The sequence below is a fragment of the Pogoniulus pusillus genome, chromosome 6 (assembly GCF_015220805.1).
Source record: "Pogoniulus pusillus isolate bPogPus1 chromosome 6, bPogPus1.pri, whole genome shotgun sequence".
NCBI classification, from domain to species: Eukaryota; Metazoa; Chordata; class Aves; order Piciformes; family Lybiidae; genus Pogoniulus; species Pogoniulus pusillus.
In genome coordinates this window covers 35,005,828-35,028,550 of record NC_087269.1, presented here as the reverse complement: position 1 = coordinate 35,028,550, position 22,723 = coordinate 35,005,828, and the positions used below count along the sequence as shown (strand labels likewise).

The 22,723-nt window shown below is 41.6% G+C and overlaps 2 long non-coding RNA genes across 3 annotated transcripts in view; both read left to right on the top strand.

The window, feature by feature from the left end:
• The window catches only part of LOC135176275 (uncharacterized), a 56,713-nt gene extending 37,795 nt beyond the window's left edge, over positions 1 to 18,918 (top strand). The window contains exons 1-3 of one of the 2 annotated variants that reach the window (XR_010302590.1): positions 12,934 to 13,064; positions 14,187 to 14,278; positions 18,834 to 18,918. This is a non-coding gene — a long non-coding RNA (uncharacterized LOC135176275). Of the gene's footprint in view, positions 1 to 12,933; positions 13,065 to 14,186; positions 14,279 to 18,833 lie in introns of those variants that run through there. The other variant, XR_010302591.1, reaches the window with a different exon arrangement.
• Positions 18,919 to 19,774: 856 nt separating this feature from the next.
• LOC135176274 (uncharacterized) lies at positions 19,775 to 21,707 on the top strand. The gene is made up of 2 exons (XR_010302589.1): positions 19,775 to 19,886; positions 20,257 to 21,707. It is a non-coding gene; the product is annotated as an uncharacterized LOC135176274 (long non-coding RNA).
• The last annotated feature ends 1,016 nt before the right edge of the window (positions 21,708 to 22,723 follow it).

Here is a 22,723-nt window from a genome sequence, read left to right as displayed (position 1 = left end):
ACTGTTGTTGCTAAGCTTGTGAAACTGATGGCCTTTGGGGCAAACTCAACAGGTGAAGTGTTCTTCAGCAGGTTTGCTTTCAGTGGGCACACTGGGTGAAAGCTGTGGCAGCTGAAGGACTGGCGTTACTCCTCATCCCAGAGGTGTGTGATGTGCAGCTGGAAATAACAGTGTTTTCGGCTCTGCTGTCTGGTTAATTATTGACATATCTATGAAGAAGAAGAAGAGCAATATCCTTTTCCTCCCAAACAAAGGGGGAGATACCAAGTTGAGAAAGTTAGGCCAACTCCCTTTAATCTGGTGAGTGCTTTTTCATTGCTGTTGTTGGATTTCATCAATAGGAGTGCAATGTCTGGAGACACTACCAATGACCTGACCTGAGCAAATCATCATGTTGGCCGTTTTCATGGTCAGAATTGACGTGACACCTGGGATGTTGTAAATCAAGATGTCAGTTCCACCATGCTGCAAACCCATGTAAATAATAGAATCATTTTGGTTGGAAGATTATCTGTTCAACCCTTAATCTAGCACTACCAGGTTGCTGCTAAACCATGGCATTCACCACCACTTCTGAATGTAATTAAGTATCTCCAGGGATGGGGACTCCACCATTTCCCTGGGCAGCCTATTCCAGTGCTTGACAACTCTTTCAGGGAAGATTTTTTTTCTAATATCCAACCTAAACCTCCCCCAGTGCAACTTGAGACCATTTCTTCTCATTCTATCACTTTTTACTTGAAGTGAGAATCATGAAATCAGATCATGAAACTTGGATCTCTGCCCAGCATTAAGTGCAGATCACCACCAGAGGTCTGTGTTCTTCTGTGGTCTCAGTAAGTCTAAGCACAAATTGAAACGGCTAAAGAAATTTGAAGGATTTGTGGTAATATCAAAGCTTGATTGCTTTTCCCCTCTCTGCAATGCTTTCTTAAGGAATGCCCAGAGGTCAGAGGAATGGACAGAAGAATGAATAGTTAAATCTGATTAATGTCATGAACGTTGTAACAGCCAGCTCTGGACTAAAGTTGTTTTCATGGGCACTTATGAATGCTTCTTACATAGCTATTTGGATTCAGAAGCAAGTGGTAGGTTTAAAAAATCTAGAGGTAATTAACTAATAAGCTAAAATAACCTAAATGTATAACCTAACCTCATAAAGATAATTAAGTACTCTACGTCAGAGCTCCTAGAAATCCTTCTGAAGCATCTGAGCATTAAATTGTGTTGATATTTCAGGATGGAAAGAGTCAATGGTACAAAAGATTTCAAGTGGTTTTACAATGAACGTAACACACTGGAAATACCTGTTTTAACAAGGACTTCAGTGAAGCATCTGCAGCTGGTTCTCTGCTGTTCAGACCACCTCTACTTTTACTTCCATAAATCCCTCTTCTTCCCTCTGTAAAAGCAACATAAACCTATAGAGTGATGATTTTGTCTGATTGCTAGAAACTGTTTTTGTGGGAGATTTCAGCCAGGTATACCTTAATCCTGTATATGTATTGTTGTAGAAATACATTCAGTAGAGACATCTCTATACACACTTCAAATATGCTTCTGTCTGCATGTATTTTTTAAGAAGCCTCATAGAATTTTCACCATCACTTCTTATATTTTTATCATTCCTAAATTGCTCTGGTGATAGAGCCTGCTGTAATCAGCCCTTTTTCAAATACACAAAGCAATCTGTCATCTTCTACATAGTGTTTCAGATCTTTCCAAAGTGTCTTTCTTAGCATCACTGAAAGAAAAAAAGCCTGATGTCAAGAATTGCAAAGTTAATAGTTAATCAACAGTGTCTGGTCCCCATCCATGGGACATCTTGTAGAACAATCAAGCCCTGCTCCGTCATAGTCCCAAACAGTGATTGCTTCTGCATCCTATGAGGCATGAGGCACTAGGGATGAAGATGGAACACCTCAGTAGCTAATTAAACAAGGCAACTTACAACTAAAGTACATGCCTGGCTAAATAGGCTGGAGTGCAGAATCTGTCAAGCTGATCTGTCTTTAAGTGCTTTGCAACCTTCACTGTACCTGGTTGAACATTAACATCCCAAATCTGCTGATTTTCACCAGTATCCTGCCACATGCAGAGAAGTAGCTGAAAGGAAGCTGGTATTTTTTGTAATGTGGTTCCTTGAAGCATTATCCTAAAAAGACATCAATCTTCACTGTTGCAAAGAAGCAGCACAAGATGTTTTAAATATTTTGAAGAGAAAATGCACTGTCTGTACTTTCCTGTTTCTCTTCTACTATTTCCTCACTCACTGGGATGTATGTTTTTATAGGAACTCAGAAAAGAAGTATCTAAAGGAAATGAAGGAGCAGTAGCAAAACAAGTTATCTGTTCTTCCCTGCCTATCCACAATTTTTTTTCACCTTGCTTGTGACTTTAAAAAAATCGTTTTGTCTGTACATCTGAAAGGCCACCAGAACTTCTTTCTGAAGAGCCAGTGAAGAGATCTGTGCAAAATAAAAAGCGGGAGGAAAAAAGGAGAAGGAAAGATTTTCCTCAGAGCATTTTCTCTTCATCTACTGATCCTGCCCGGATCAAAAAAAATACATATGCAAAATCTAAAGGAAATAAGCAAAATATTTGTTGGAAATAGACATTGAGAAAGGACCAGGGAGGTTAATCAAAACCACAGATGTAGAAGTATGAACGTGAGGAAAAGTTGTATCAGGAAGCTGCAGCTAGTGAGGTTGTGAATAATGATCCTCTCTGAGAGGACAGCAGAGATCACAGACTGGTATTCCAAAAATCTGTGGAGAAGTCTGTGCTGTAATAGAAATATGTCAGTGTAGAGAAAAAAAAAATATTTAGCAGATTTGTCAAGAGTTACCAGTGACTGAGGAGAGCTGAAAATCAAATTTTCCTTTCTGTGTGAGAGGTTGTACCTTTAACATGAAATGATCGCCATGAATTTATGAGTTGTCCTTGCACAAAGGACTGTGCAGAGCAGTGGAATATACAATTTAAGGCCCAGGACCCCTAGACAATTTTGTAAAAAGCTCAGTTCTTGTTAAGAATTAAAGCTCCTAATTTAAGAATAACTGTAGAGAATCGTAGAATCACAGAATGGTTTAGGTTGGAAGGGACCTCAAAATCATCTAGATCCAACCCCCTGCCATAGTCAGGGACAGCTGCCACTAGAACAGGCCACTCAAGGCCTCATCCAACCTAGCCTTGAACACCTCCAGGGAGGGACCATCCACATCCTTCCTGGGCAGCCTGTTCCAGTGTTTCACCAGCCTCACTGTAAAGAACTTCTTCCTAACATCTACTTTAAATCTCTCCTCTTCCAGTTTAAACCCATTACTGCTCATCATGTCATTACAAGACCTTGTAAATAGTCCCTCCCCAGCCTTCTTGTAGGCCCCCTTCAGATACTCAAAGGCTGCTGCAAGGTCTTCTCAAAGCATTCTCTTCTCCAGGCTGAAGAGCCCCAAATCTCATAGCCTATCCTGATAGCAGAGGTGGTCCATCCCTCTGATCATCTTCGTGGTCCTTCTCTGGACTTGCTCCAGCAGTTCGATGTCCTTCTTGTGTTGGGGACTCCAGAACTGTACACAGTACTCCAGGTGGGGTCTGATGAGAGCAAAGAGGGAGAATCCCCTCCCTTGCCCTGCTGGCCATGCTTCTCTTGATACAGCCCAGAACACTGTTGCTGTCTGGGCTGCATGTGCACACTGCAGGCTCATGTTGAGCTTTTTATCAGCCAAGACCCCTAGGTCCTTTTCCTGCAGCCATTCTCCACCAAGCCTGTATTTGTGCTTGGGATTGTGCCACCCCAGGTGCAGGACCTTACACTTGGCCGTGTTGAATGTCATGAGGTTGGCCTGGGCACACCTCTCCAGCCTGTCCAGGTCCCTCTGGATGGCATCCCTGCCCTCTAGCAGGTCAACTGTGCCACACGGCTTAGTGTTATCTAAAACTTGCTGATGGTGCACTTGATTCCTCTGTCCATATTGCTGACAAAGATGTTAGACAGCACTGGTCCCAGTACTGACCCCTGAGGGACAGGACTTGTCACTGGTCTCCAGGTGGACATTATGCCATTGATCATGACTCTCTGTGTGCAACCACCTAGCCAATTCCATATCCAGCAAGTTTGAGAAGATTGGGGTGCACATCCAACTGACATGGGAGACCTTTGACTGAGTGATTGTACCAGTCAAAGAGCAGGAATGGTTTAGAGTGAAGGAATTTAACCATGTACTGTGAGTGATGTCAATTTTAAGGGGCTAAAAGCAGTTAACATGAAATATGAAGATGCTTGTGCAGATAGCTGGTGTTAATGTGAAGAGTAACTGTCATGAGGAACTGCCTGATAGGGTGGAGGAATGGAACAGGTATGGCAGAGTGGAAGTACAAACATTGAAAATGTGCAGTTATGTTCAGGAGCCCCTTCTGTGTATGTAGCAGTGTTCCTAGGAAACACTAGCAGTCCTGTAACACTGTAATTAAAAGCAGATAACATTTCTGAAAGCTTGTGAGTGAAACTGGCAACTAAACCCTGACTTCAGAAATAATTTAGGCTATAGAAGGATCTGCAGTGTCTGAGCTGAAATCATGATGTCATATACAGGATACACAACTAGTCCATGAGCAATGACTGGGCTCCAAGCCTTAGTTTAAGCACTGTGCTACAGTTCATACTCTCGCCTTTCTCTGGCCCCCTCAAGTAAAGCATCTTTAACAGGAAAACTGAAAAGTGTCTCTGCTGGTGAGGAGCTGGAGTTGAACACAGTTTCATGCATTTGGCATTTGCAAGCTTATTGCACAGAATGCACATTATTACATAGAAGCACGTGTTAATGTACCTGCAGTGCTGAGAAGGAATATTGTGCAGAAGAAATAGGCTCTGCACTGCTTGCTACAGAAAGGTGCTCTGAGCAAGTCCTTTTCTGGGCACTTTGACAAGATCCCAGTTTGATAACGATAAAAGCTCCTGGATGGTTGTTTCTGGCCCCAAGAAATTACTTTGGGTTTGTATAAATGCCTCAGTCTCCAAATGTCTATTTCTATCTGTTGTTTTCTAAGCTAAGACATTTCTGAAGCTGTATTTGGGAACAGAAACCTTTTCCAGAAAATGATAGGAAAAGATAATTTTTACTAAATCATTAGCTGAGGAAGTACACTGTAAAAATATTTTTTTTTCCTTATGGAAAGAGGGGGTAAGATCCCCCAAGTGGAAAACCAATCCATCAAAACTTTTAAAAATTTAGTTTGTTTGAAATCCTCTTTTGCATCTGTGTTACAAACAAAACCAATCACAAAATAAGTGGAAAAGGATTTACTGCTATTGACATTGGAATTTTGCTACTTGTTTCATCCAGTGCTGTAGTGCTTTGGGTGTTACTCCTGCCCCCACCCCGGGTTAGGAATTCACCAGACTAAACTCTGCCATCTGGAAGTTAAGGAACAAAGCTGAATTTATAGCTTCACACAATTTACAAGTGAAATATATACAATATATATAGATACATTTGCAACTATATATAGTAATATGCAAGTAAATAGTGACACAGAGATGCAAACACCACTGACCAGCAGCAAATTGCCCAGGAGGGACTCTAAATCATCCTTCCACCTTCGTTCTACCCTTTCCACCCTCTCCCTTATCTCAGAGTATCCCTTACATGCAGAGTGAACTGAAACGGTCAGCAAGAGGTGTTAAAAGGGTGTCTGGGAGCTGCTCCTGGGCAGGTAGCTGCTGGGGTTGGGGGTGTTTGTATCTCTGTTTAATCTGAGTTTAATCTGGGTGAATTCCTAACTGGGGGTGTGTGGTGTGGGGGGGGAACACCTAAACCACTACATCTTATTTTGGCACTTCCAAATGGCTCTAATTTATATTTTATTACTAATTAAGTTTGGAAATTAAGATGAAACTATTTTATCTCATTTTGGGCTGGTGCCTGGCCTCTTTTCCTTTGGTATCTCCACTGATGGATCATTGCAAAGCTTGGTTCCTCAATTTTTTATATGATGTGGAGAAAGCTTAAAGGGACGTTTATGGACTTTGGAGGCTATTGTTTGGGTTGGATTTGGTTTAATATTACTGAAACTATTACCAACTCCATTTTTAATAAGTCAGGAAACGTTACAATTTCTGAAACTCCTTCTAAGTCTTTAATGATAGTTATCTGTCCAAAAAATGAACTTTCAGACACCTGTAGCAAGTTTTATGCATGTAACATGATAGTATACTTATCATGTGTAATCATAGCCCTAATAATTCTAGTTTTATTTCTAATTGCTGCATTCTGTGTAAAAAATTCCACTGTAGCTTCTTCTAAAAAGCAGTTGGGTAGAGGCAGAAAATAAAGTTCTGAAGTTTTGCAGGTTTTGGGGAATGAGATAGTGGAATTTGGCCAAATTCCTGGAACTGATAATGGGCAGTTTTCTCAAAACAATAGCTGTTCAGGGGGTGGTCGAGGGCAATCCACCATGTCCACCATGGTACAGACACCTCCTCCTGCAGATTCTTGGACAACTGCCAAAGTCTCAATTGTCGACAGCTGTTATTTGAGTTTCTGCTGTTTCTGGTTCTATACCTAGTTCAATTCCTCAAGCATCAGCAGCTCAGACCCTCAGAGATTCAGGCCCGCTGGAGGGCACATTGAAGGCTTTTCTTGCTCCAGAAAAAGTGCAAGACAAAACTAAACATTCAACAAGAAGTGATTCAAGAGAGGATTTAGACGAAGGGACCTCTGAAGAAGAAGTACAGCTTAAGAGACTTAGCCAACTTACTTAGATCTCAATATAGCAACAAAAAGATTTATGTGAAAATAACTGCCAAGGAGGAGGATGGCTCTGAGGAGTTTAAGAGTGTTCTTAAGAAAGTTCTGTATCTAGGCCAAGGACAACCAGAGGAAGAGGAGAAGGATGATATCCAGATTTCCAATGATCCTCTGAAAAGGGTCAGGGAAATTAGAAAGGAGTATTCAAGGGAATCAGGAGAGCTAATTGTAAGCTGGTTAGGGAGATGCTGTGCTATTGGTGCAAATGCCCTACAGGCAGGAGACAGGTCTGCAAAGCAGCTAGGGCCACTTACAAAAGAGACTGGAATTGACAAATACCTAGCAACCCCTCTCAGGAAGGTTAGCATGTGGACACACCTCCTGTTGGCTGTGGTAATGAGATATCCTTCCTGAGATGAATTTCTGTGGACAACTAGGAAGTGGAACGCAGCTGAGCAGGGAATGAAGCTTCTGAAGGAGTTTGCTGTGAAGGAAGTGTTTTATGGAGATTATGGTACATGTAAGCCTGATGACATTCTTCTTGGAACAGATCTCACAAAGAGGCTTATTAAACTTGCTCCTTCATCTTATGCTAACATCTTGGCAAGCAGATTTTTAGCAAAGAGTGATAATGGAAGGCCTCTCCCTCTTGCCGAATTCACTGACCAACTGAGGCGGGTTGAGGACCACTTGTCGCATTCTGCCCTAGTCTCTGCCATACAAACTCTGGGTACAGAGGTAAAAGACACCAGGAAAAAAATTAAGGAGGAACTTAAATAATCCATATCCAATTTAGCAAAGGATAACATCCCTTGACCTTCTGAGTGGGTACATGTTTCTGCCATCAGAAACAGACACCCACCTATTGCAAGGCGATTTCAGCACAGGAGACAAATTGCACCTGGTTATCAGCAATCATGTGGGACACTTTGAATAATCCTGCATGGCCACTATGGTGAAAACATGAACAAGTGGGATGGTCAACCTACTTCAGTTCTTTTGAAGAGAGTCAGGGAACTACAGAGTGGCAGAAGCAGAGGCAGTAATGCCAGACAAGTAGCTGTCACTTCTTCAGCTCCCCAGAGCAATTACAATTATTTTAATAATTGCAATTTCTCCCACAACAGCACTAATGATTGTGCCCAACTCGCAAGCCACATTAAGCATTAGGGAGGCCTTGCCTGCAGCCAGGAGCAGGAAAGGGATAGTGGAGAAAACCGAAGCTATTGGAATGTATTCATTAGGTGGCCTGGCTGTTCAAAAAATCAGGGATACAGGGCTTTAATTGATACTGGTGCTCGGTGTACTTTATTGCCATCAAATTGCAAAGGGACAGAGTCTATAACTATTTCTGGAATCACTGATGGATCTCAAGAATTAACCTAGTTGCAGCCTGAAATAAGTCTAACTGGTAAAGAGTGGAAGAGGGGTTTTGGAGACTATTCATTCCTAGATTCAGTCAAATTGTCAAACCTCTGCATGATGTCACTCACAAGAAAAAACAACTTTGAGTGGGGACCTGAACATCAGGCAGCCTTTGTTCAGATAAAGCAAGAAGTAGTCCATGCAGTGGGCTTGGGACCTGTTCAAACTGGTCCAGATATTAAAAACATTCTGTATATGGCTGTGAGTGACAGTGTTCCAAAGTCTTTGGCAGAGAGCACCAAATGAGACATGTGGTCACTGACTTGGTTTCTGGGGTCGTAGCTACAGAGGTTCAGAGGCAAATTACACCCCTACAAAGAAAGAGATATGAGCAGCATGTGAAGGAGTGAAAGCAGCTTCTGAAGTGATTGGAACTGAGTCACAATTACTTTTATTTCTTAGATTGCCAATTCTAAACTGGGATGTTCAAAGGCAAAGGTTCATCACCGCATCATGCCACAGATGCAACCTGATCTAAATGGATGGCTTTGGTAACCCAGCGAGCATGAATGGGTAATCTTGACCGACCTGGTCTGGTGGAAGTGATCACAGATTGGCTGGAAGGCACAGATTGTACCAAACTTCCAGAGGAGACAGTAACTCATGCTGAGGAAGCTCCTCCCTGTGGTGATCTCTCTGATCAGGAAAAGAACTATGCTTTGTTCACAAATGTTTCCTGTTGTCTTCTTGGGAACAAGCAATGATGGAAATCAGCAATCTGGAGTCCTACCGGGAGAGTTACTGAAGCAAGAGATGGAGAAGGAAAATCCAGTCAATTTCTGAGGTAAAAGCTGTCCAAAATGCTCTTGATGTAGCTGAATGTGAAAATTTGCCTATCCTTTACCTCTTCACTGACTTATGGATGGTAGCCAATGCTCTATGGGGTTGGCTGAAAGACTGGAAAAAGTCTAGTTGGCAGAAGAAAGGAAAGCCTCTTTGGTGTGCTGATCTATGGCAGGCCATTGATGGACGGCTGGAGAGAATTCCAGTGATAGTGTGGCATGTAGATGCACACATGCCTAAGAACAGCCACTGAGGAACACCAACACAACCAGCAGGCAGATCAAGATGCCAAAATTTCTCAAGTGAACATAAACTTGATTTGAAACACTAAGGCGAATTGTTCTTAGCTCAGTAGTCCCATGATTCATCTGGACATCAAGGCACAGATGCAACCTACCAATGGGCACGCCATAGGTCAACTGACACTGCGCAGGTCATATGTGACTGTGACATTTGTGCTGCTATTAAGCAGGCTAAGCGAATCAAGCCCTTATGGTATGGTGAGAGATGGTCAAAGTACAAGTATGGTGAAGCCTGGCAGATTGACCACATCACTTTACCTCGATCTCGTTCTGGCAAGCAGTATGTGCTGACGATGGTAGAGGCCAGCACCGGATGGCTGGAAACCTATCCAGTTCCACATGCAACTGCATGTAACACCATTCTTGGCTTGGAGAGACAGATCATGTGGAGACATGGAACTCCAGAGAGAATCGAGTCAGACAATGGAACTCACTTCAAGAACAATCTTGTGAAAAACTGGGCCAAACAGCACAGCATTGAGTGGATCTACCACATACCCTACTCTGCACCAGCTTCAGGGAAGATTGAGTGCTACAAAGGTTTGTTGAAAATCACCCTAAAAGCCATGGGGGGTGGAACTCTGAAAAACTGGGACTAACATTTAGCACAAGCTACCTGGTTGGTAAATAGGTGGAGTTCAGTAAACAGAGCAAGACCACCACAATCAGGTTTGGTACAAACAGTAGATGGAGATAAAGTTCCTGTTGTATGTGAAAAGAATCTATTAGGAAAAACTGTTCAAATATTTTCTCCTTTGGGCAAATGGAAACCTGTCCAAGGGGTGGTGTCTGCTGAAGGTCCTGGTCATACCTACTGGGTAATGCAGGAGAATGGCGAAATCCAGTGTATTCCCCAGAGAAATCTGACCTTAGCTGAGAGAGCTTATCATACAAGCTGTTAGGAGTTTCTGGTTTAGGTACTACATGGTGTCCAAAGAGAGAATCTACAAGACAATCTACAGTACGTGAGCACAAATCCAGTGTCACCTGGGAGTCCCTGTTTTTGTCACAACTGTGAAGAGACAAACTGCTGTTTTCTGGCTTTTGAATCACCTACATCCAAGATAGCTGGAGTGATGTGTAAACTGAAAACAACATGAACTTATGGTATTTCTTATTGTAAATATTGCTTTAGATTAGACAGATAGTTCTCAGCAAAACTCTGAGTAACATAGAGGGGTTCATAGGTATAGAGGTAGAAACAGTTTGATCTGCTTCCAGTGAGTCCTTCAGTAAAACACGCCTTTCAGATCAGGCAATCTATCAGACGTGTTTTCTAAGGCAGTAAGAGGCATAATAATGCCCAATGTATCTCCTAGCTGGTGTGAAGATTTACCTGATCATTCTGTATTAGTGAAAATAACTGCCCAAGCAATCATGTAGAGTGAATTTGTCCCTAGGGTCTTAATCTTACAATACTTGCAGTTCAGCTTCATGAAGAGCATTATGTGTGTACCAGGAGAAAAAGTGGTGCCTCAGTTGTACACTGGAAGTCAATTTTGGTTTGGGTATTGAATGAACAATATGGCTAATAGCATTCAAATTTTTCTTGTTACTTGGATATTCGCTGAAACACCTATGCTAACCCTGCACTGACAAAATTAGAAGTAGAATCAGCAGAATGCTGCAAGACAATATATCATTTCCTACAAATGTTTTCTTTTCCTGCTAATAAACATCAGAAAATTCTCTGTGGGGGCAAGAGCATCCGAAAATAGAGAAAATTTAAAGAAGCATTTTCCGTGTTACTAATGGCTTTGTTAACTGAGAATGTAAGACACAACTCATTTTTGTTTGTTGTTAGACAAAACACACTTGATTCCTAAGTGCAGAAAATATGAGCTTTTGATATCACTACTTAGTCTAATTGATTCATCTGAGTCCTGTTTGAACCCTATGATCCATCATTTTTCAAATTAGTAGGGACATAGGTAGGATAATCTGTGGATATAATCAGTGAAACATTCACAATGCTTTCCACTGTAATGGATTATCCTGTCATCTACAGTGTCTCTTATTTCTGTTATTATCAGGGCTTCGTGTCCCAATTAAAAGCCTCATTAGCTCATTCCTAAGGAAGCTGCCCCTCTGCATTGCTGCTGACAGCTGAAGGAAGTGTGTCAGCTTGTGTAGAGCATTATTTGCCTGAAGCTGGCAGTCCACTTCAGCGCAGCCATCCTCCTGCTACATAGGAGATACTCAAGTGTCAAGCATTTTTAGGCCATCCATCTTCTTTGGCCATTCCACCCACCCTTGCTCGAGCTGCATCCACTGGTCCTGGTGCCCCTCTCTGCCTTCCCTTTGTCATGATGTCATTGTCAGTTGTTCAGTTTATTCAGTGATTAATCATCATTTGGAAGGTTCTGCTGGGAGTAAACAGAAAAGGGGGTATTCCTGCAGGTGGTTTCTCTCTGATTAGTTAAAGCCACAATGGCTGGCTGCTGAGCCTTTGTCTTGGTTTCTTCTGAAGATTGCATGGGCTTTTTCCGTATCAGAATTCAACTGCACTGGTAACTGTGGGCCTACCTCGGGTGTCCTACTGATGTACACCAAAAGTTAGACCTGTTAAGCTCCACAGATTTGTGCCAGTCTAACAGAGGAATCAGCTCTTTTGCAAAGCTGGGTGGAGAGTTTTCGTAAGGACTTTCTTGTTATGTGTCCTTGTTTCAGGCTTAACTTCACACTATTCATTTCAGAAATGCTAGCCTGGCTGTTGAGTGTGTGTAAAAGATAAAACATTGCCCAGAAGAAATCTCCTTTGTATTTGCACTGACTGTTTGATAAAGTTAACTGATAATGATAGTAAAAATATTCCATAACCTCTGAGAAGGGAGAGTGATATTCCAAACTGTGAAACATAAGGGAGCTCTTCTAAGCTTTGCTTGTGTCTTCTGCACAATGGTTCAAATGCAACTATTTCACTAATAAAGCATGGTTGTTACCTTGCATCTTCTTGGGTCACATGAAAAGTCACATAAACATTCCATGTATTCTCTCTACTTTGCTATTTCTTGACAATCATAACCAACATTTATGTTCAGATAGAAAGCTGGTTGATGACAGTAACAGCTCTGCCATGGTTCCATATCCATTAGCTTGTCTGAGTATTGAATTGCTCTTCATATTTCTCTTGCAGATTAATATTTCTTTTTATGCTGCAGCAGCTTTTAATGTCATCAAAAGGAGACGACATGAATAAGATATGTGTGGGAGGATGAAGCAGTGGTCACTCTGAGTATCCTGCTGTTTACTCTGGCTGCAGAGTTTATAGTCCCTCCCACAGGACAGCTGGCACTGGGCTATGATTTTAGTACTTGCATTATTTGCAATTCACAGCCTCCAGTCATGAAATGACAAACTCTGAGCATTCAGGTAAACTTGCAGCAGCTATATTCTGACAGGCAGACTCATGAATGTGCTGGGGTAACTTTGAGTGACATGGTGAAAGGATACTCTCTTTCTGCATGCTTGCAGTTTATTTTATTGGATGTGTAAGAAAGGGTGGATGAGTGAGTAACTGTGGGTGCAATAGCTTAAAGAATAGCACAGCTAGACTTACTGAAACCTGAAGAAGATGCAGTTGGGTGTTAGGTGGTTGTATGATTAACTGAAAGCATTCTCAATTTTTGTGCAAAAAGCTCTCCTTGCAGCATTTATTACCCATATTTGCAGGGACTCTGCTCCACACCTTCTCCACGTGCAGGAAGTGAAAGGCAAGAAATCCAAGGCAAGCAAATATCGGTGATGAATGGGATAGCTTTAAGAAGAGTTTTGTCATGCAGACCTGCTATTCTAGCTTCACTGGGTATGGCCATAGTGAGCATTCCTCTGCCTGGGAATGATTCTCCGGGGGTGTTTCAAAGAGTGAAAAAGCAGCCTGCTTTATTGTCCCAAGGCCTAAGCTAGGACATTTCGGGGGGAGGGAGGAGAGATAACACAGTTGCATTTATAAGTCTGTACACTACCCATGTCCACACCAAGAATGCAGGCATGGATGGTAGATAATGTGCCAACAACTGCTGTTCTAAGCTGCACTGGCATCTCCTCAATTCTGCTGATATCATGAGTTAAATGAAGGGAGAAGGGGGGAAGAAAAATCAAGCTTAAAAATCATTAAGATTTTGAAAACAAGTTGTTTGAGGTTTTATTTAGCCATACTCCTCAGAGCTTCTGAAAAATCTTTGTCTAACATTTCTCAGCAAAATAAAATTTGCTGCCTAGCATATTCTTTTAAAAAGTGAATGCAGGGATGTTGTAGGTTTTTTTGTTTAGGAGTGTGACAGACTTAGATTATTTTACTCTTTTTTTGAAAAAAAGGCAGTAAAATAATAATGCTCTTCCTGAGTTGGAGAGGAATACAGAAAAATTGTATCTAAAGATGTGCAAGAAAAAATATGGCATACATGAATCCTTAATACCTAATACAGATACACAATACATGAGAATTTCCCCAAAAGCTGGGGGAATGGAAGCTGGGGTTGTTAAGCCTAGAGGAGAGGAGGATCAGGGGAGACCTCATTGCTCTCTACAACTGCTTGAAAGGAGGTTGTAGCCAGGTGGGGGTTGGTCTCTTCTTCCAGGCAGCCAGTGACAGAACAAGACATAGTGCCAAACTGTGCCAGGGCAGGTTTAGGCTGGACATTAGGAAAACGTTCTTCACAGAGAGAGTGATTTGCCATTGAAATGGGCTGTGTGGGGAGGTGGTAGATTCACCATCCATGAAAGTGTTTAAAAGAAGGCTGGATGAGGCACTTAGTGCCATGTTCTAGTTAATTAGAAGATATTAGGTGATAGGTTGGACTCAATGATCTCTAAGGTCTTTTCCAACCTGGCTAATTCTGTGATTCTGTGAAAACCTTCGCCTAACCAGGCTAAACCACCAAAACTCCAGTGCTCATTTTCTCCCCTCCCATTGTCTCCCATTTAGACCCAAGCTGGCCTGAACTGCACAGCTGGACATTTGCTGCAGCTGCAGCCTTGAAGCCCACAGGTGGGAATTACTCCAACATAATTACCTAGGTAAGAAACCCTCCAGAGATCTGAAAGAAAGGGAGAAAAGAGAGTGAATTGACTTTGCTGCTCACTTATTAAGTGCCAGCAGGATTATGGGATTGAATAACAAAATTACGATATCCGGGGACAAACCTGGGACAGACTTTGTCTCTGTGGTCTTCTTAAGGGAATCTGGGACCATTCAAACCACCACAAGGGATTTTTCCAGAACCACACAGCTCTAATGGGGATCAGCACTTTCAGGAAAAGCACCAAAGTCCACGTGGCTTTTAGTAACATCACAAGACCTGATAATACTGCTGTCTATTCTTATGAGAAGGCTCACCTACCTGATTGCACATGCAAGGCACTCTTATAGTTTGTGACTATAAAGCAGCTTTTGTTCTTGTCTCCTTGTGTATCTCCACAGATGAGGGTGTGCATATGCAAACAGGAGACCCCAGGCTTTGGCAAACTTGAGTAATTATATGGCCTAAAATGAAAGACTTGGTCTAAAACTCTGGCAGGAGAAAGCCTTGAGAACCGGGTCTTGAAATCAGCAAGAGTTTTCTTCCAGGTGTTGCCTGGGACACAGAAAGGAGGAGCCTCCTCTGTCAGTTCTAGCCTTGGCCCTTCTTTACACTTAATCTACATTATGAGAAAAACCTGGCTGGAAAACACTTGTCACTCACAGTATTCATGTTTTGCCAATTGATATCTGACTCATGCTATATCCCAGCTGTTTATTGGTGTGCATGCTTGTTTATTGGTGTACATAAAATAAATTCTACCCACAATGCAAAAGCCTCCAGGAGACACAGCCAAAAGTCATCCTAGCTCTTGTGGGCAGCATCAGTATGTCAGAATGGGGTTCATTTACTTTTACTGTACCAGTGCTGGGTTTGGTGGTGGCTCCTCACAACTGTGTGTGTGTGTCCTCCACCCTGGAGCCAGGCAATCTCTGCAGGTTCAGGAGCTGGGAGGACTGCAATAACTGGTTAATACTGCCGTGTTGGATACTCTTTAACATTTTTCCTTCATGATTATTTCTGTTTACTCAAAATCTATTTTAGTGCATCATAAAATCAAGTTAATATCATCACCATGTCCTTATGGTTATTGTTTGTTTGTTTGTTTGTTTGTTTGTTTTTTGATGAAGCTACAAAATCAGGTGGACTTTTGTATATAAGCATAGGCTTGACATTTATCACTGAGAGGTAGGTTAATTTTTAATGCATGGAAATTAACTTGGTATCTAGTCCATAAAACTCACCCAATTTTCCAAGAATTAATTTGAAGAGTAACATTATTTTTTTTAAATTGTGGGTGTTGTTGTGAACAATTTTTTAAAAATTGATTTAAAGGAAAAATACTTAAAGAAATGAGGTGACAGAGAAAGGGAAGTCAAAGGAGCAAGCTGGCTACAGGCAGCAGATGCTAATTCAAGAAACAGCGAATTACTATTGTCATAAATGCACAAACCAAAGTGCTTATACTCTGAGGATCCAGAGTATATTTTAGAGGATCTGTAGATAGTGAGGAATTTATTATGGTGTGATTATTTTTGTTAGTTGATTAGTGCTGATAATATGCCTGCTACTGTACTCTGAGATCTCTCTACCCTGTTGTTAATAGCACAACCCTATCAATGTAAAGAACTACACTAAATTAATATATAGCTGCAGGTGACTTGGCATCCTATTTTTACATAAATGAAATATGCACTCTGATCTGGTTCCCTCAAAACTCTTAGATGCTTTTCCTCAGACCTCCTGTCACTGGAGCCATTTTGGGAATAGGGTATGATGCTGTGATTAATTCCAGTTCAAGAAGCTATTTTTGGCATTTGCATATTTCCTATAGAGCAGAGCCCAAGACTTCACTCACATTGAAATCTGAACTGATCTGGTCATGTGCAATCTATGTCTGAATAGTAAAGGAGTGTCATGCTTCAAAATGAGAGAAAAGCCACTGATCCTCATCTCCTCTATTTATAAACATGAGTAAACCATATACATATATAAAATACAGAAGGATATATTTTGTGTGGTGAGGTTTTTTAATTAGTTGTTGGAAGCCAAAGATTAACATCCAGATTATGCCCTATCCTTCCTGCACTAGTGTGCTTTTTAGAAATAAGACCTTTTTTTGGAAACAGGATGTAATTGGTTTTGTCCCCTTTGACCTCATGAGGTTGAATTGACTTGATGTGGCAGCAGTGGGTCATCAGTGCAGCTGCATTATTGAAAACCTAGGGGGCTTCCTCTTTATAGCTAAGGATCCAGTCCACTCACCACTTCATCTAAATCAAACTGGATGTTGTTAATGGCATTGAATTTTTCACAAATGGGCAAATCTTAATGCACTGGAAAAAAAATTTCAGTTAATATTTTACATCGAGGATATTTTTTTCAGTTATTTTCATTGTTTCCAGCAATATCTTTTACGATCATATAATGGTACTGCATAAATCCTCAAGTGAACTCATTAATGTGTATCAGGTTCATCAGTACATAAATAGCTTCCACTGTGTGTTGTAGACAGACCATGTTTGTGCGCTGGGGCGATGCTGGTTGTCTTTATTATTCTCACACTTCTTATTGCTTGGAAAGTTCCTACTTACATGCTCTCCCCTGTTGATGCAATTTTAACTCAAGCAACGAGTGAAAGGACAACTTTTGGATTCTCAAAATAGTGAAGGAAAAACAATTAAATTATTAAGGAAAACCTGATGTAGATCAAAAGTACAAATCCTTCTTGATTAAGGGCAGTTAAAGGAGCAGTTTTCTGGGAACAAGCAAACAATGAAATGTAAATGTGTGTACAAAAATATGCCCTAGAAATGATTTGCAAATGTGCTCGTTGTGGGGGGAAAATAAAGTGTATTTAGCTGAGAACATGGAAGACTTTGAACTGCATGAGGACTATTTCTAAATAAATGATTTTTCTTATAATGATTAAAAGAGAAACAGACACTGTCTGGCATCTCTTTTCCAGCCAAGTAAAACTGGTGAAAGCTTCTCAGCCAAAGCCTCATCCAACTGGAAAATAGAATATTGTTCAAAATTGGTTTTTTCCTTAGGTAAAGGGTGTAGATTTTCAACTGAAATGTTTATTATGATTAAATGTAAGAAGTTCAGTGCCTAAAGTTTTTAATTCAGAAACACTGATCATGTGCATTTTACTTTTTGAGGGTTTTTTCCCCTCCCTCTGTAGTGACTTTTCAGGGCACCTACCTTCTCAAGCTTCAGAGCAGTAGAGGGTGGTGGGACTCTGGAATAGGCTGTCCAGGGAGGTTGTGGATGCCTCCTCCATGGGAGTGTTCAAGACCAGGTTGGATGAGGGCTTGGGCAACCAAGTCTAGTTGAGGGACATCCCTACCCATGGGACAGGGGAGGTTGGAGTAGATGATTTCTAAAGGCTTTTCCGAGATAAGCCATTCTATGATTCTAATATTATGTGAAAGGAGAAAATGAAATTATTTCTCAGTCTTTAAATCTTAGTAGTTGATGGTAGGGGAAAAAAAAAAAAGTAGTTTCACTTCTGTAGGCTCAAATGTCCAGCTGCTAGGCCAGAGCCCTCCCCAAGCTGGACACAGAGATTGGCATGCAAGAGCTAAGAAAACAGAATAAATAAAATACTAGCAAAATTAAGAGAATTAGCTGGTTAACTAAGAATTATTCATGTGAATATATTGTAGCTTGGTCCCTCAGCTGATAAAATATTTTATAGGCATGATCATAAAACCACATGCTGTTTCCTTTGTTTATATTATTTTGAGCTTTGAGAATATGCTCAAGAGATCTTGACTTGTGTCTCCTGAAATGGCAAACCTACACAATTCAAGTATTGTCATATGATAGGTGTATGAAAGAGCGGAAATCTCGCAAATCCCGTTGGCAGCATTGATGCCAATAGCGTTGGCTGGAGGTGCAAATGTTCCTGCCGGAGCTGTTGCAGTAGAAATGTGCACCAGATGAACAGCTGCCCTCCTTGCTCAGCAGGCAAATTCAGCGTGCTGAAATAGCTGCTACAAAAAGCACGGAGGGAAAAGAGCAGATAAACACTATTTCAGCTGTAAAGCACAGGAAGATGGGCTTCTCTTTGTAACTATAAAAAGTATTTTAATATCTGTGTAGTGCTTACTCTCATCTCTTTGAGTGAGGAATTTATATAGATTACTTGCTGTACATAAAGATAGGAAAGTACCCCAAATATTCCATTATGGTTTTTATTCCTCCACAAGCATCTATTACACAGTTTATTTTCCAATTAGTCCTTACTATCAAACAAATGTTATTTCCCTTCTCCGTCCTCAGTGGTAACTTCCTTCTTGTGAAACAGTTTTTCAGTGGGTGAACTAATGAAATGACACTTGGTGATTTTGTTGCTGTTATAATAATGATCACAACTGGGAACCATGCTACTGAAGAAAGACCATTTACAAAAAGAGAAAATGCAGTAGTCTTCAGAATGATTATTCTGATGGCAGATTCTAACCAAGATGTGTGTCTGAATGAGGCAAAGTAGGAGATAAAGTAGTGGAAGCGATTTCATTATTCTCCTTTCTCCTCTTCCCTAGTTTCAGACATCACCCATCCCTAAAACTTCCTTAAAAAACAGACTGTAAAAGATGGAAGTTCTTCACATGGATAAAGGAGTTAACTTCCAACTGAGTTGGAAGGCAGAAGGGCTCTGCAGCGGGACCTTGACCGCCTGGACAGATGGGCAGAGGCCAATGGGATGGCGTTCAATAGCTCCAAGTGCAGGGTGCTGCACTTTGGCCACAACAACCCCATGCAGAGATACAGGCTGGGGTCGGAGTGGCTGGAGAGCAGCCAGACAGAGAGGGATCTGGGGGTACTGATTGATACCCGCCTGAACATGAGCCAGCAGTGTGCCCAGGTGGCCAAGAGAGCCAGTGGCATCCTGGCCTGCATCAGGAATGGTGTGGTCAGCAGGAGCAGGGAGGTCATTCTACCCCTGTACTCTGCACTGGTCAGACCACACCTCGAGTACTGCGTTCAGTTCTGGGCCCCCCAGTTTAGGAAGGACACTGAGATGCTCGAGCGTGTCCAGAGAAGGGCGACGAGGCTGGTGAGAGGCCTCGAGCACAGCCCTACGAGGAGAGGCTGAGGGAGCTGGGGTTGTTTAGCCTGGAGAAGAGGAGGCTCAGGGGTGACCTTATTGCTGTCTACAACTACCTGAAGGGTGGTTGTGGCCAGGAGGAGGTTGCTCTCTTCTCTCAGGTGGCCAGCTCCAGAACGAGAGGACACAGCCTCAGGCTGCGCCAGGGGAAATTTCGGCTCGAGGTGAGGAGAAAGTTCTTCACTGAGAGAGTCATTGGACACTGGAATGGGCTGCCCGGGGAGGTGGTGGAGTCGCCGTCCCTGGGGCAGTTCAAGGCAAGGTTGGATGTGGCACTTGGTGCCATGGTCTAGCCTTGGGCACTGTGGTAAAGGGTTGGACTTGATGATCTGTGAGGTCTCTTCCAACCTTGGTGATACTGTGATACTGTAACTAAAGGTAGAAAACAAGGTGCAAGAACAAATGACTGGGTTCCTCAATGAAGGGACATCATGGGAGAGTTCTCTGGGAATTAGTGCTGGTCCTGGGCTGTTCTGCACCTTCATAGGTAATCATTCGTAAAGTGGGTGATTCAGTGAATATGTTCATTGATGCTATTTAAGACAGTTAAAGACAAATACTTTAAAAATAAAGGCTTTAAAAGGTAAGAGTCTCTAGGAAATAAATTAGGCAGATGAAATTCAGCACAGATTAATGTACAGGAAAAAACACACCTGATACCACATGCACAGTGATGGTCTCTGAACTGATTACCATCGCAGCGGCATTATCACAGGTCTTGAAAACAGCAGGTGATAGGTATAATGGGGATGGTGGAAGAAGTAGCTTCTTTTTCCTTAGAGGAAGTCTAATCACAATAGGTAAAAAAAGGCTAGATGGTAAGACATCATCTTTTTTTTTAAAAAATCATTTTCCAGAAAGGAAATAGTGCTTTTTGGGAGAAGAGATGGAGCAAAGCACACATGTGGGAGAAATCAAGCCTCTTGAGAATCTTGGCAGTCATCATGACTTTTGTGAGGAGATGGATGTTCACTGTGTTACAAAGGCGTGTGAAAACTGCAGCTGCAAAGGGCTGAGGTATGTCATTACCTGACACCAGAGGCCATGGTGTGGCTTAGATTCAGGACAGACTCACCTCATCCTGTCCTGCACAACCTCATCAAGAAATGGACTTGTCAGGGCTTTTAGAGTGGATGTAGACCTGAGCGCTCAGGACCTAATTGCACATGCACTGTTGGAGGGTGCAGTCACATTGGCTGCAGGTGAAGGTTTGCAAGACTGGATCCACAAATAGCCTGGTAAGTTTTGGTTATATTCTCATCTGTTTTGGTCAAGTTGACTTCACTTTACTAACATTTTTAATTCACATTTTTATTTGTCCTAGAAGGAACACAAGTTCTTTACTCTTCGGCGAAGAGTGCAAATAGATGGGGCATATGTTTTTTTCACATGTTGAGTAGCTGATGGCTTAAAGTTTGCACACAGTTGCATAACCCAAGAGTTACCTGTCTTGGTGTACTGAACAATTACAAGAAGTCATTGTTTTCTAATATTATTTTCTTCTTTTTTTTTTTGTTTAAGTGAAGTTCACATTTGAAATCTCTTTTGCGCTTTGAAGTAGAGTGTAGCTCCCGGAGGTGGATAATCTTAATGCTAATTTACTATGCAACAATGTGCGTTATTAACGGACATGTGAGTGATTCTTTCAGTGAATGAAGAAAAATTATTCCAAATGATTATTGATGGGTTAATCAAGGTAGCCATGTCAACTTTCTTGTATCCATTAGTGTGAACGGTATTTTACAATCATAATAATAAGAGCCAAATGTTAATGGCTGAGGTAATCAGACCCTAATGAAGAACAGTGAGGAGTGCTCTCTTTAAATAGTTTACAATTTTCATAATCACTGGAGTGGTCAGTAGGTCCCATGATTCTTCATATTTCATAATGTGTGTTTACTATCAGCTTTTGGGTTTAATTTCTTTTTTCTTCCTCCAGAAGGTGAGTAAACAGAGAAATTAAGAAGCATAAATGTGTGTAATAGCATACCAAATAAAACTCATTTTGTACAGAAATTCTAAGAGAAAAGCATTTTACACTTGGAGTTACAGGTATCTAGAAGCCTGCTCCTGCCTTTAATTTCTGGTCTTCGTATAATTATTTTGTTGATAATAAGCACTTTAATTTTTAAGAGCTCATCACAGGCTTAAGCCTTATCCAGCAGTTGAAGACCCTTGACTGCTTTAGTGTAGGAACCTTTTGGGGAAGAATATTTTTAACTGCTGTCTGTTTTTCCCAAGTAGTATGCTTGTGATCCACAAATACACAGTTAAGGAACTAGTTTGTGTGACTGGTTCTATGGTTAAATTTACTTCAATGGCTCTTCTGGGTCAGTGCCTTTCTCCTTGCTTGTGTACTTGACTTGCCTTTTTCTTCCTGTAGTATTTGGTACCACTTTTTGAAAGTATGTTTTCTCCTCCAAGGTAATATTTGGAAAAACAATGAAAGTTATGTGCTTTTGTGTCTGTTTAGGCCAACAGACTTGCCAAGTGCTAGTACTTCTAAGTCCATGAAACATCCATCCAGCTTCCTTCCTCTTTTCCCAAGTGATGAAACTTTCGAGCAGCATCTAATAAAATCGAGACCATCAATGCAAAAGTTCAAAAGCCACAAAACTCGAAAGTGCTGCAGGAATGTTCTAGGTCACTTTGGTGACATCAGATAGCAATAAAAGGCAGGGGGAAAGGCATTTTTGCCTGGGGAAAAAATACTTTCCTGACTCCTGATTCTTCCCAGTTCATCTGCAAGTCCCTGAGTTGATGGATTACTCTGAAGACTGAAAGGGTTAACTCGAACTCTTCAGAAATTCGCAGTTTGTAGGGTGGGAAAAGCACAATGTTATTTTGCTACACCACATACCTGCACCAATTCTGATGTAGTTTTGGACAGGGACATGTCATCATCAAGTCATTAGTCAGGGTACTAGGGCTCATATGCCAAGCCAGGGAGGACATTCATGAACAGACCAAAGTCCATCCAGTCTGCCTCCTTCAGACTGCTCAATCCTCATCCACACAGCTCTACTGCTTGCCTTTCACCACTGTTATCTGAACATTCTTTGCAAGGGGGGAGAGTGTGTGATAAATCTACTTGCTGAGATGGTGCCTTGCATGCAGCTCCCCAGAAGAATCAGTTCCAGTTTTGCAGCAGATCATATAAGTGGGAACTTAGCAACCTTGTGTGCTTGTCCTATTTGGCAGACTTTCAAAATGTTGCATCCTGTGCTCCCGGTGAATGGCAACTGTGGGCTATGATGCATCTTTAAATTCCCTCTAACAGGATAGTAGATGCAGGTATTTCAGAAGTTGCTGAATTTGTAATGG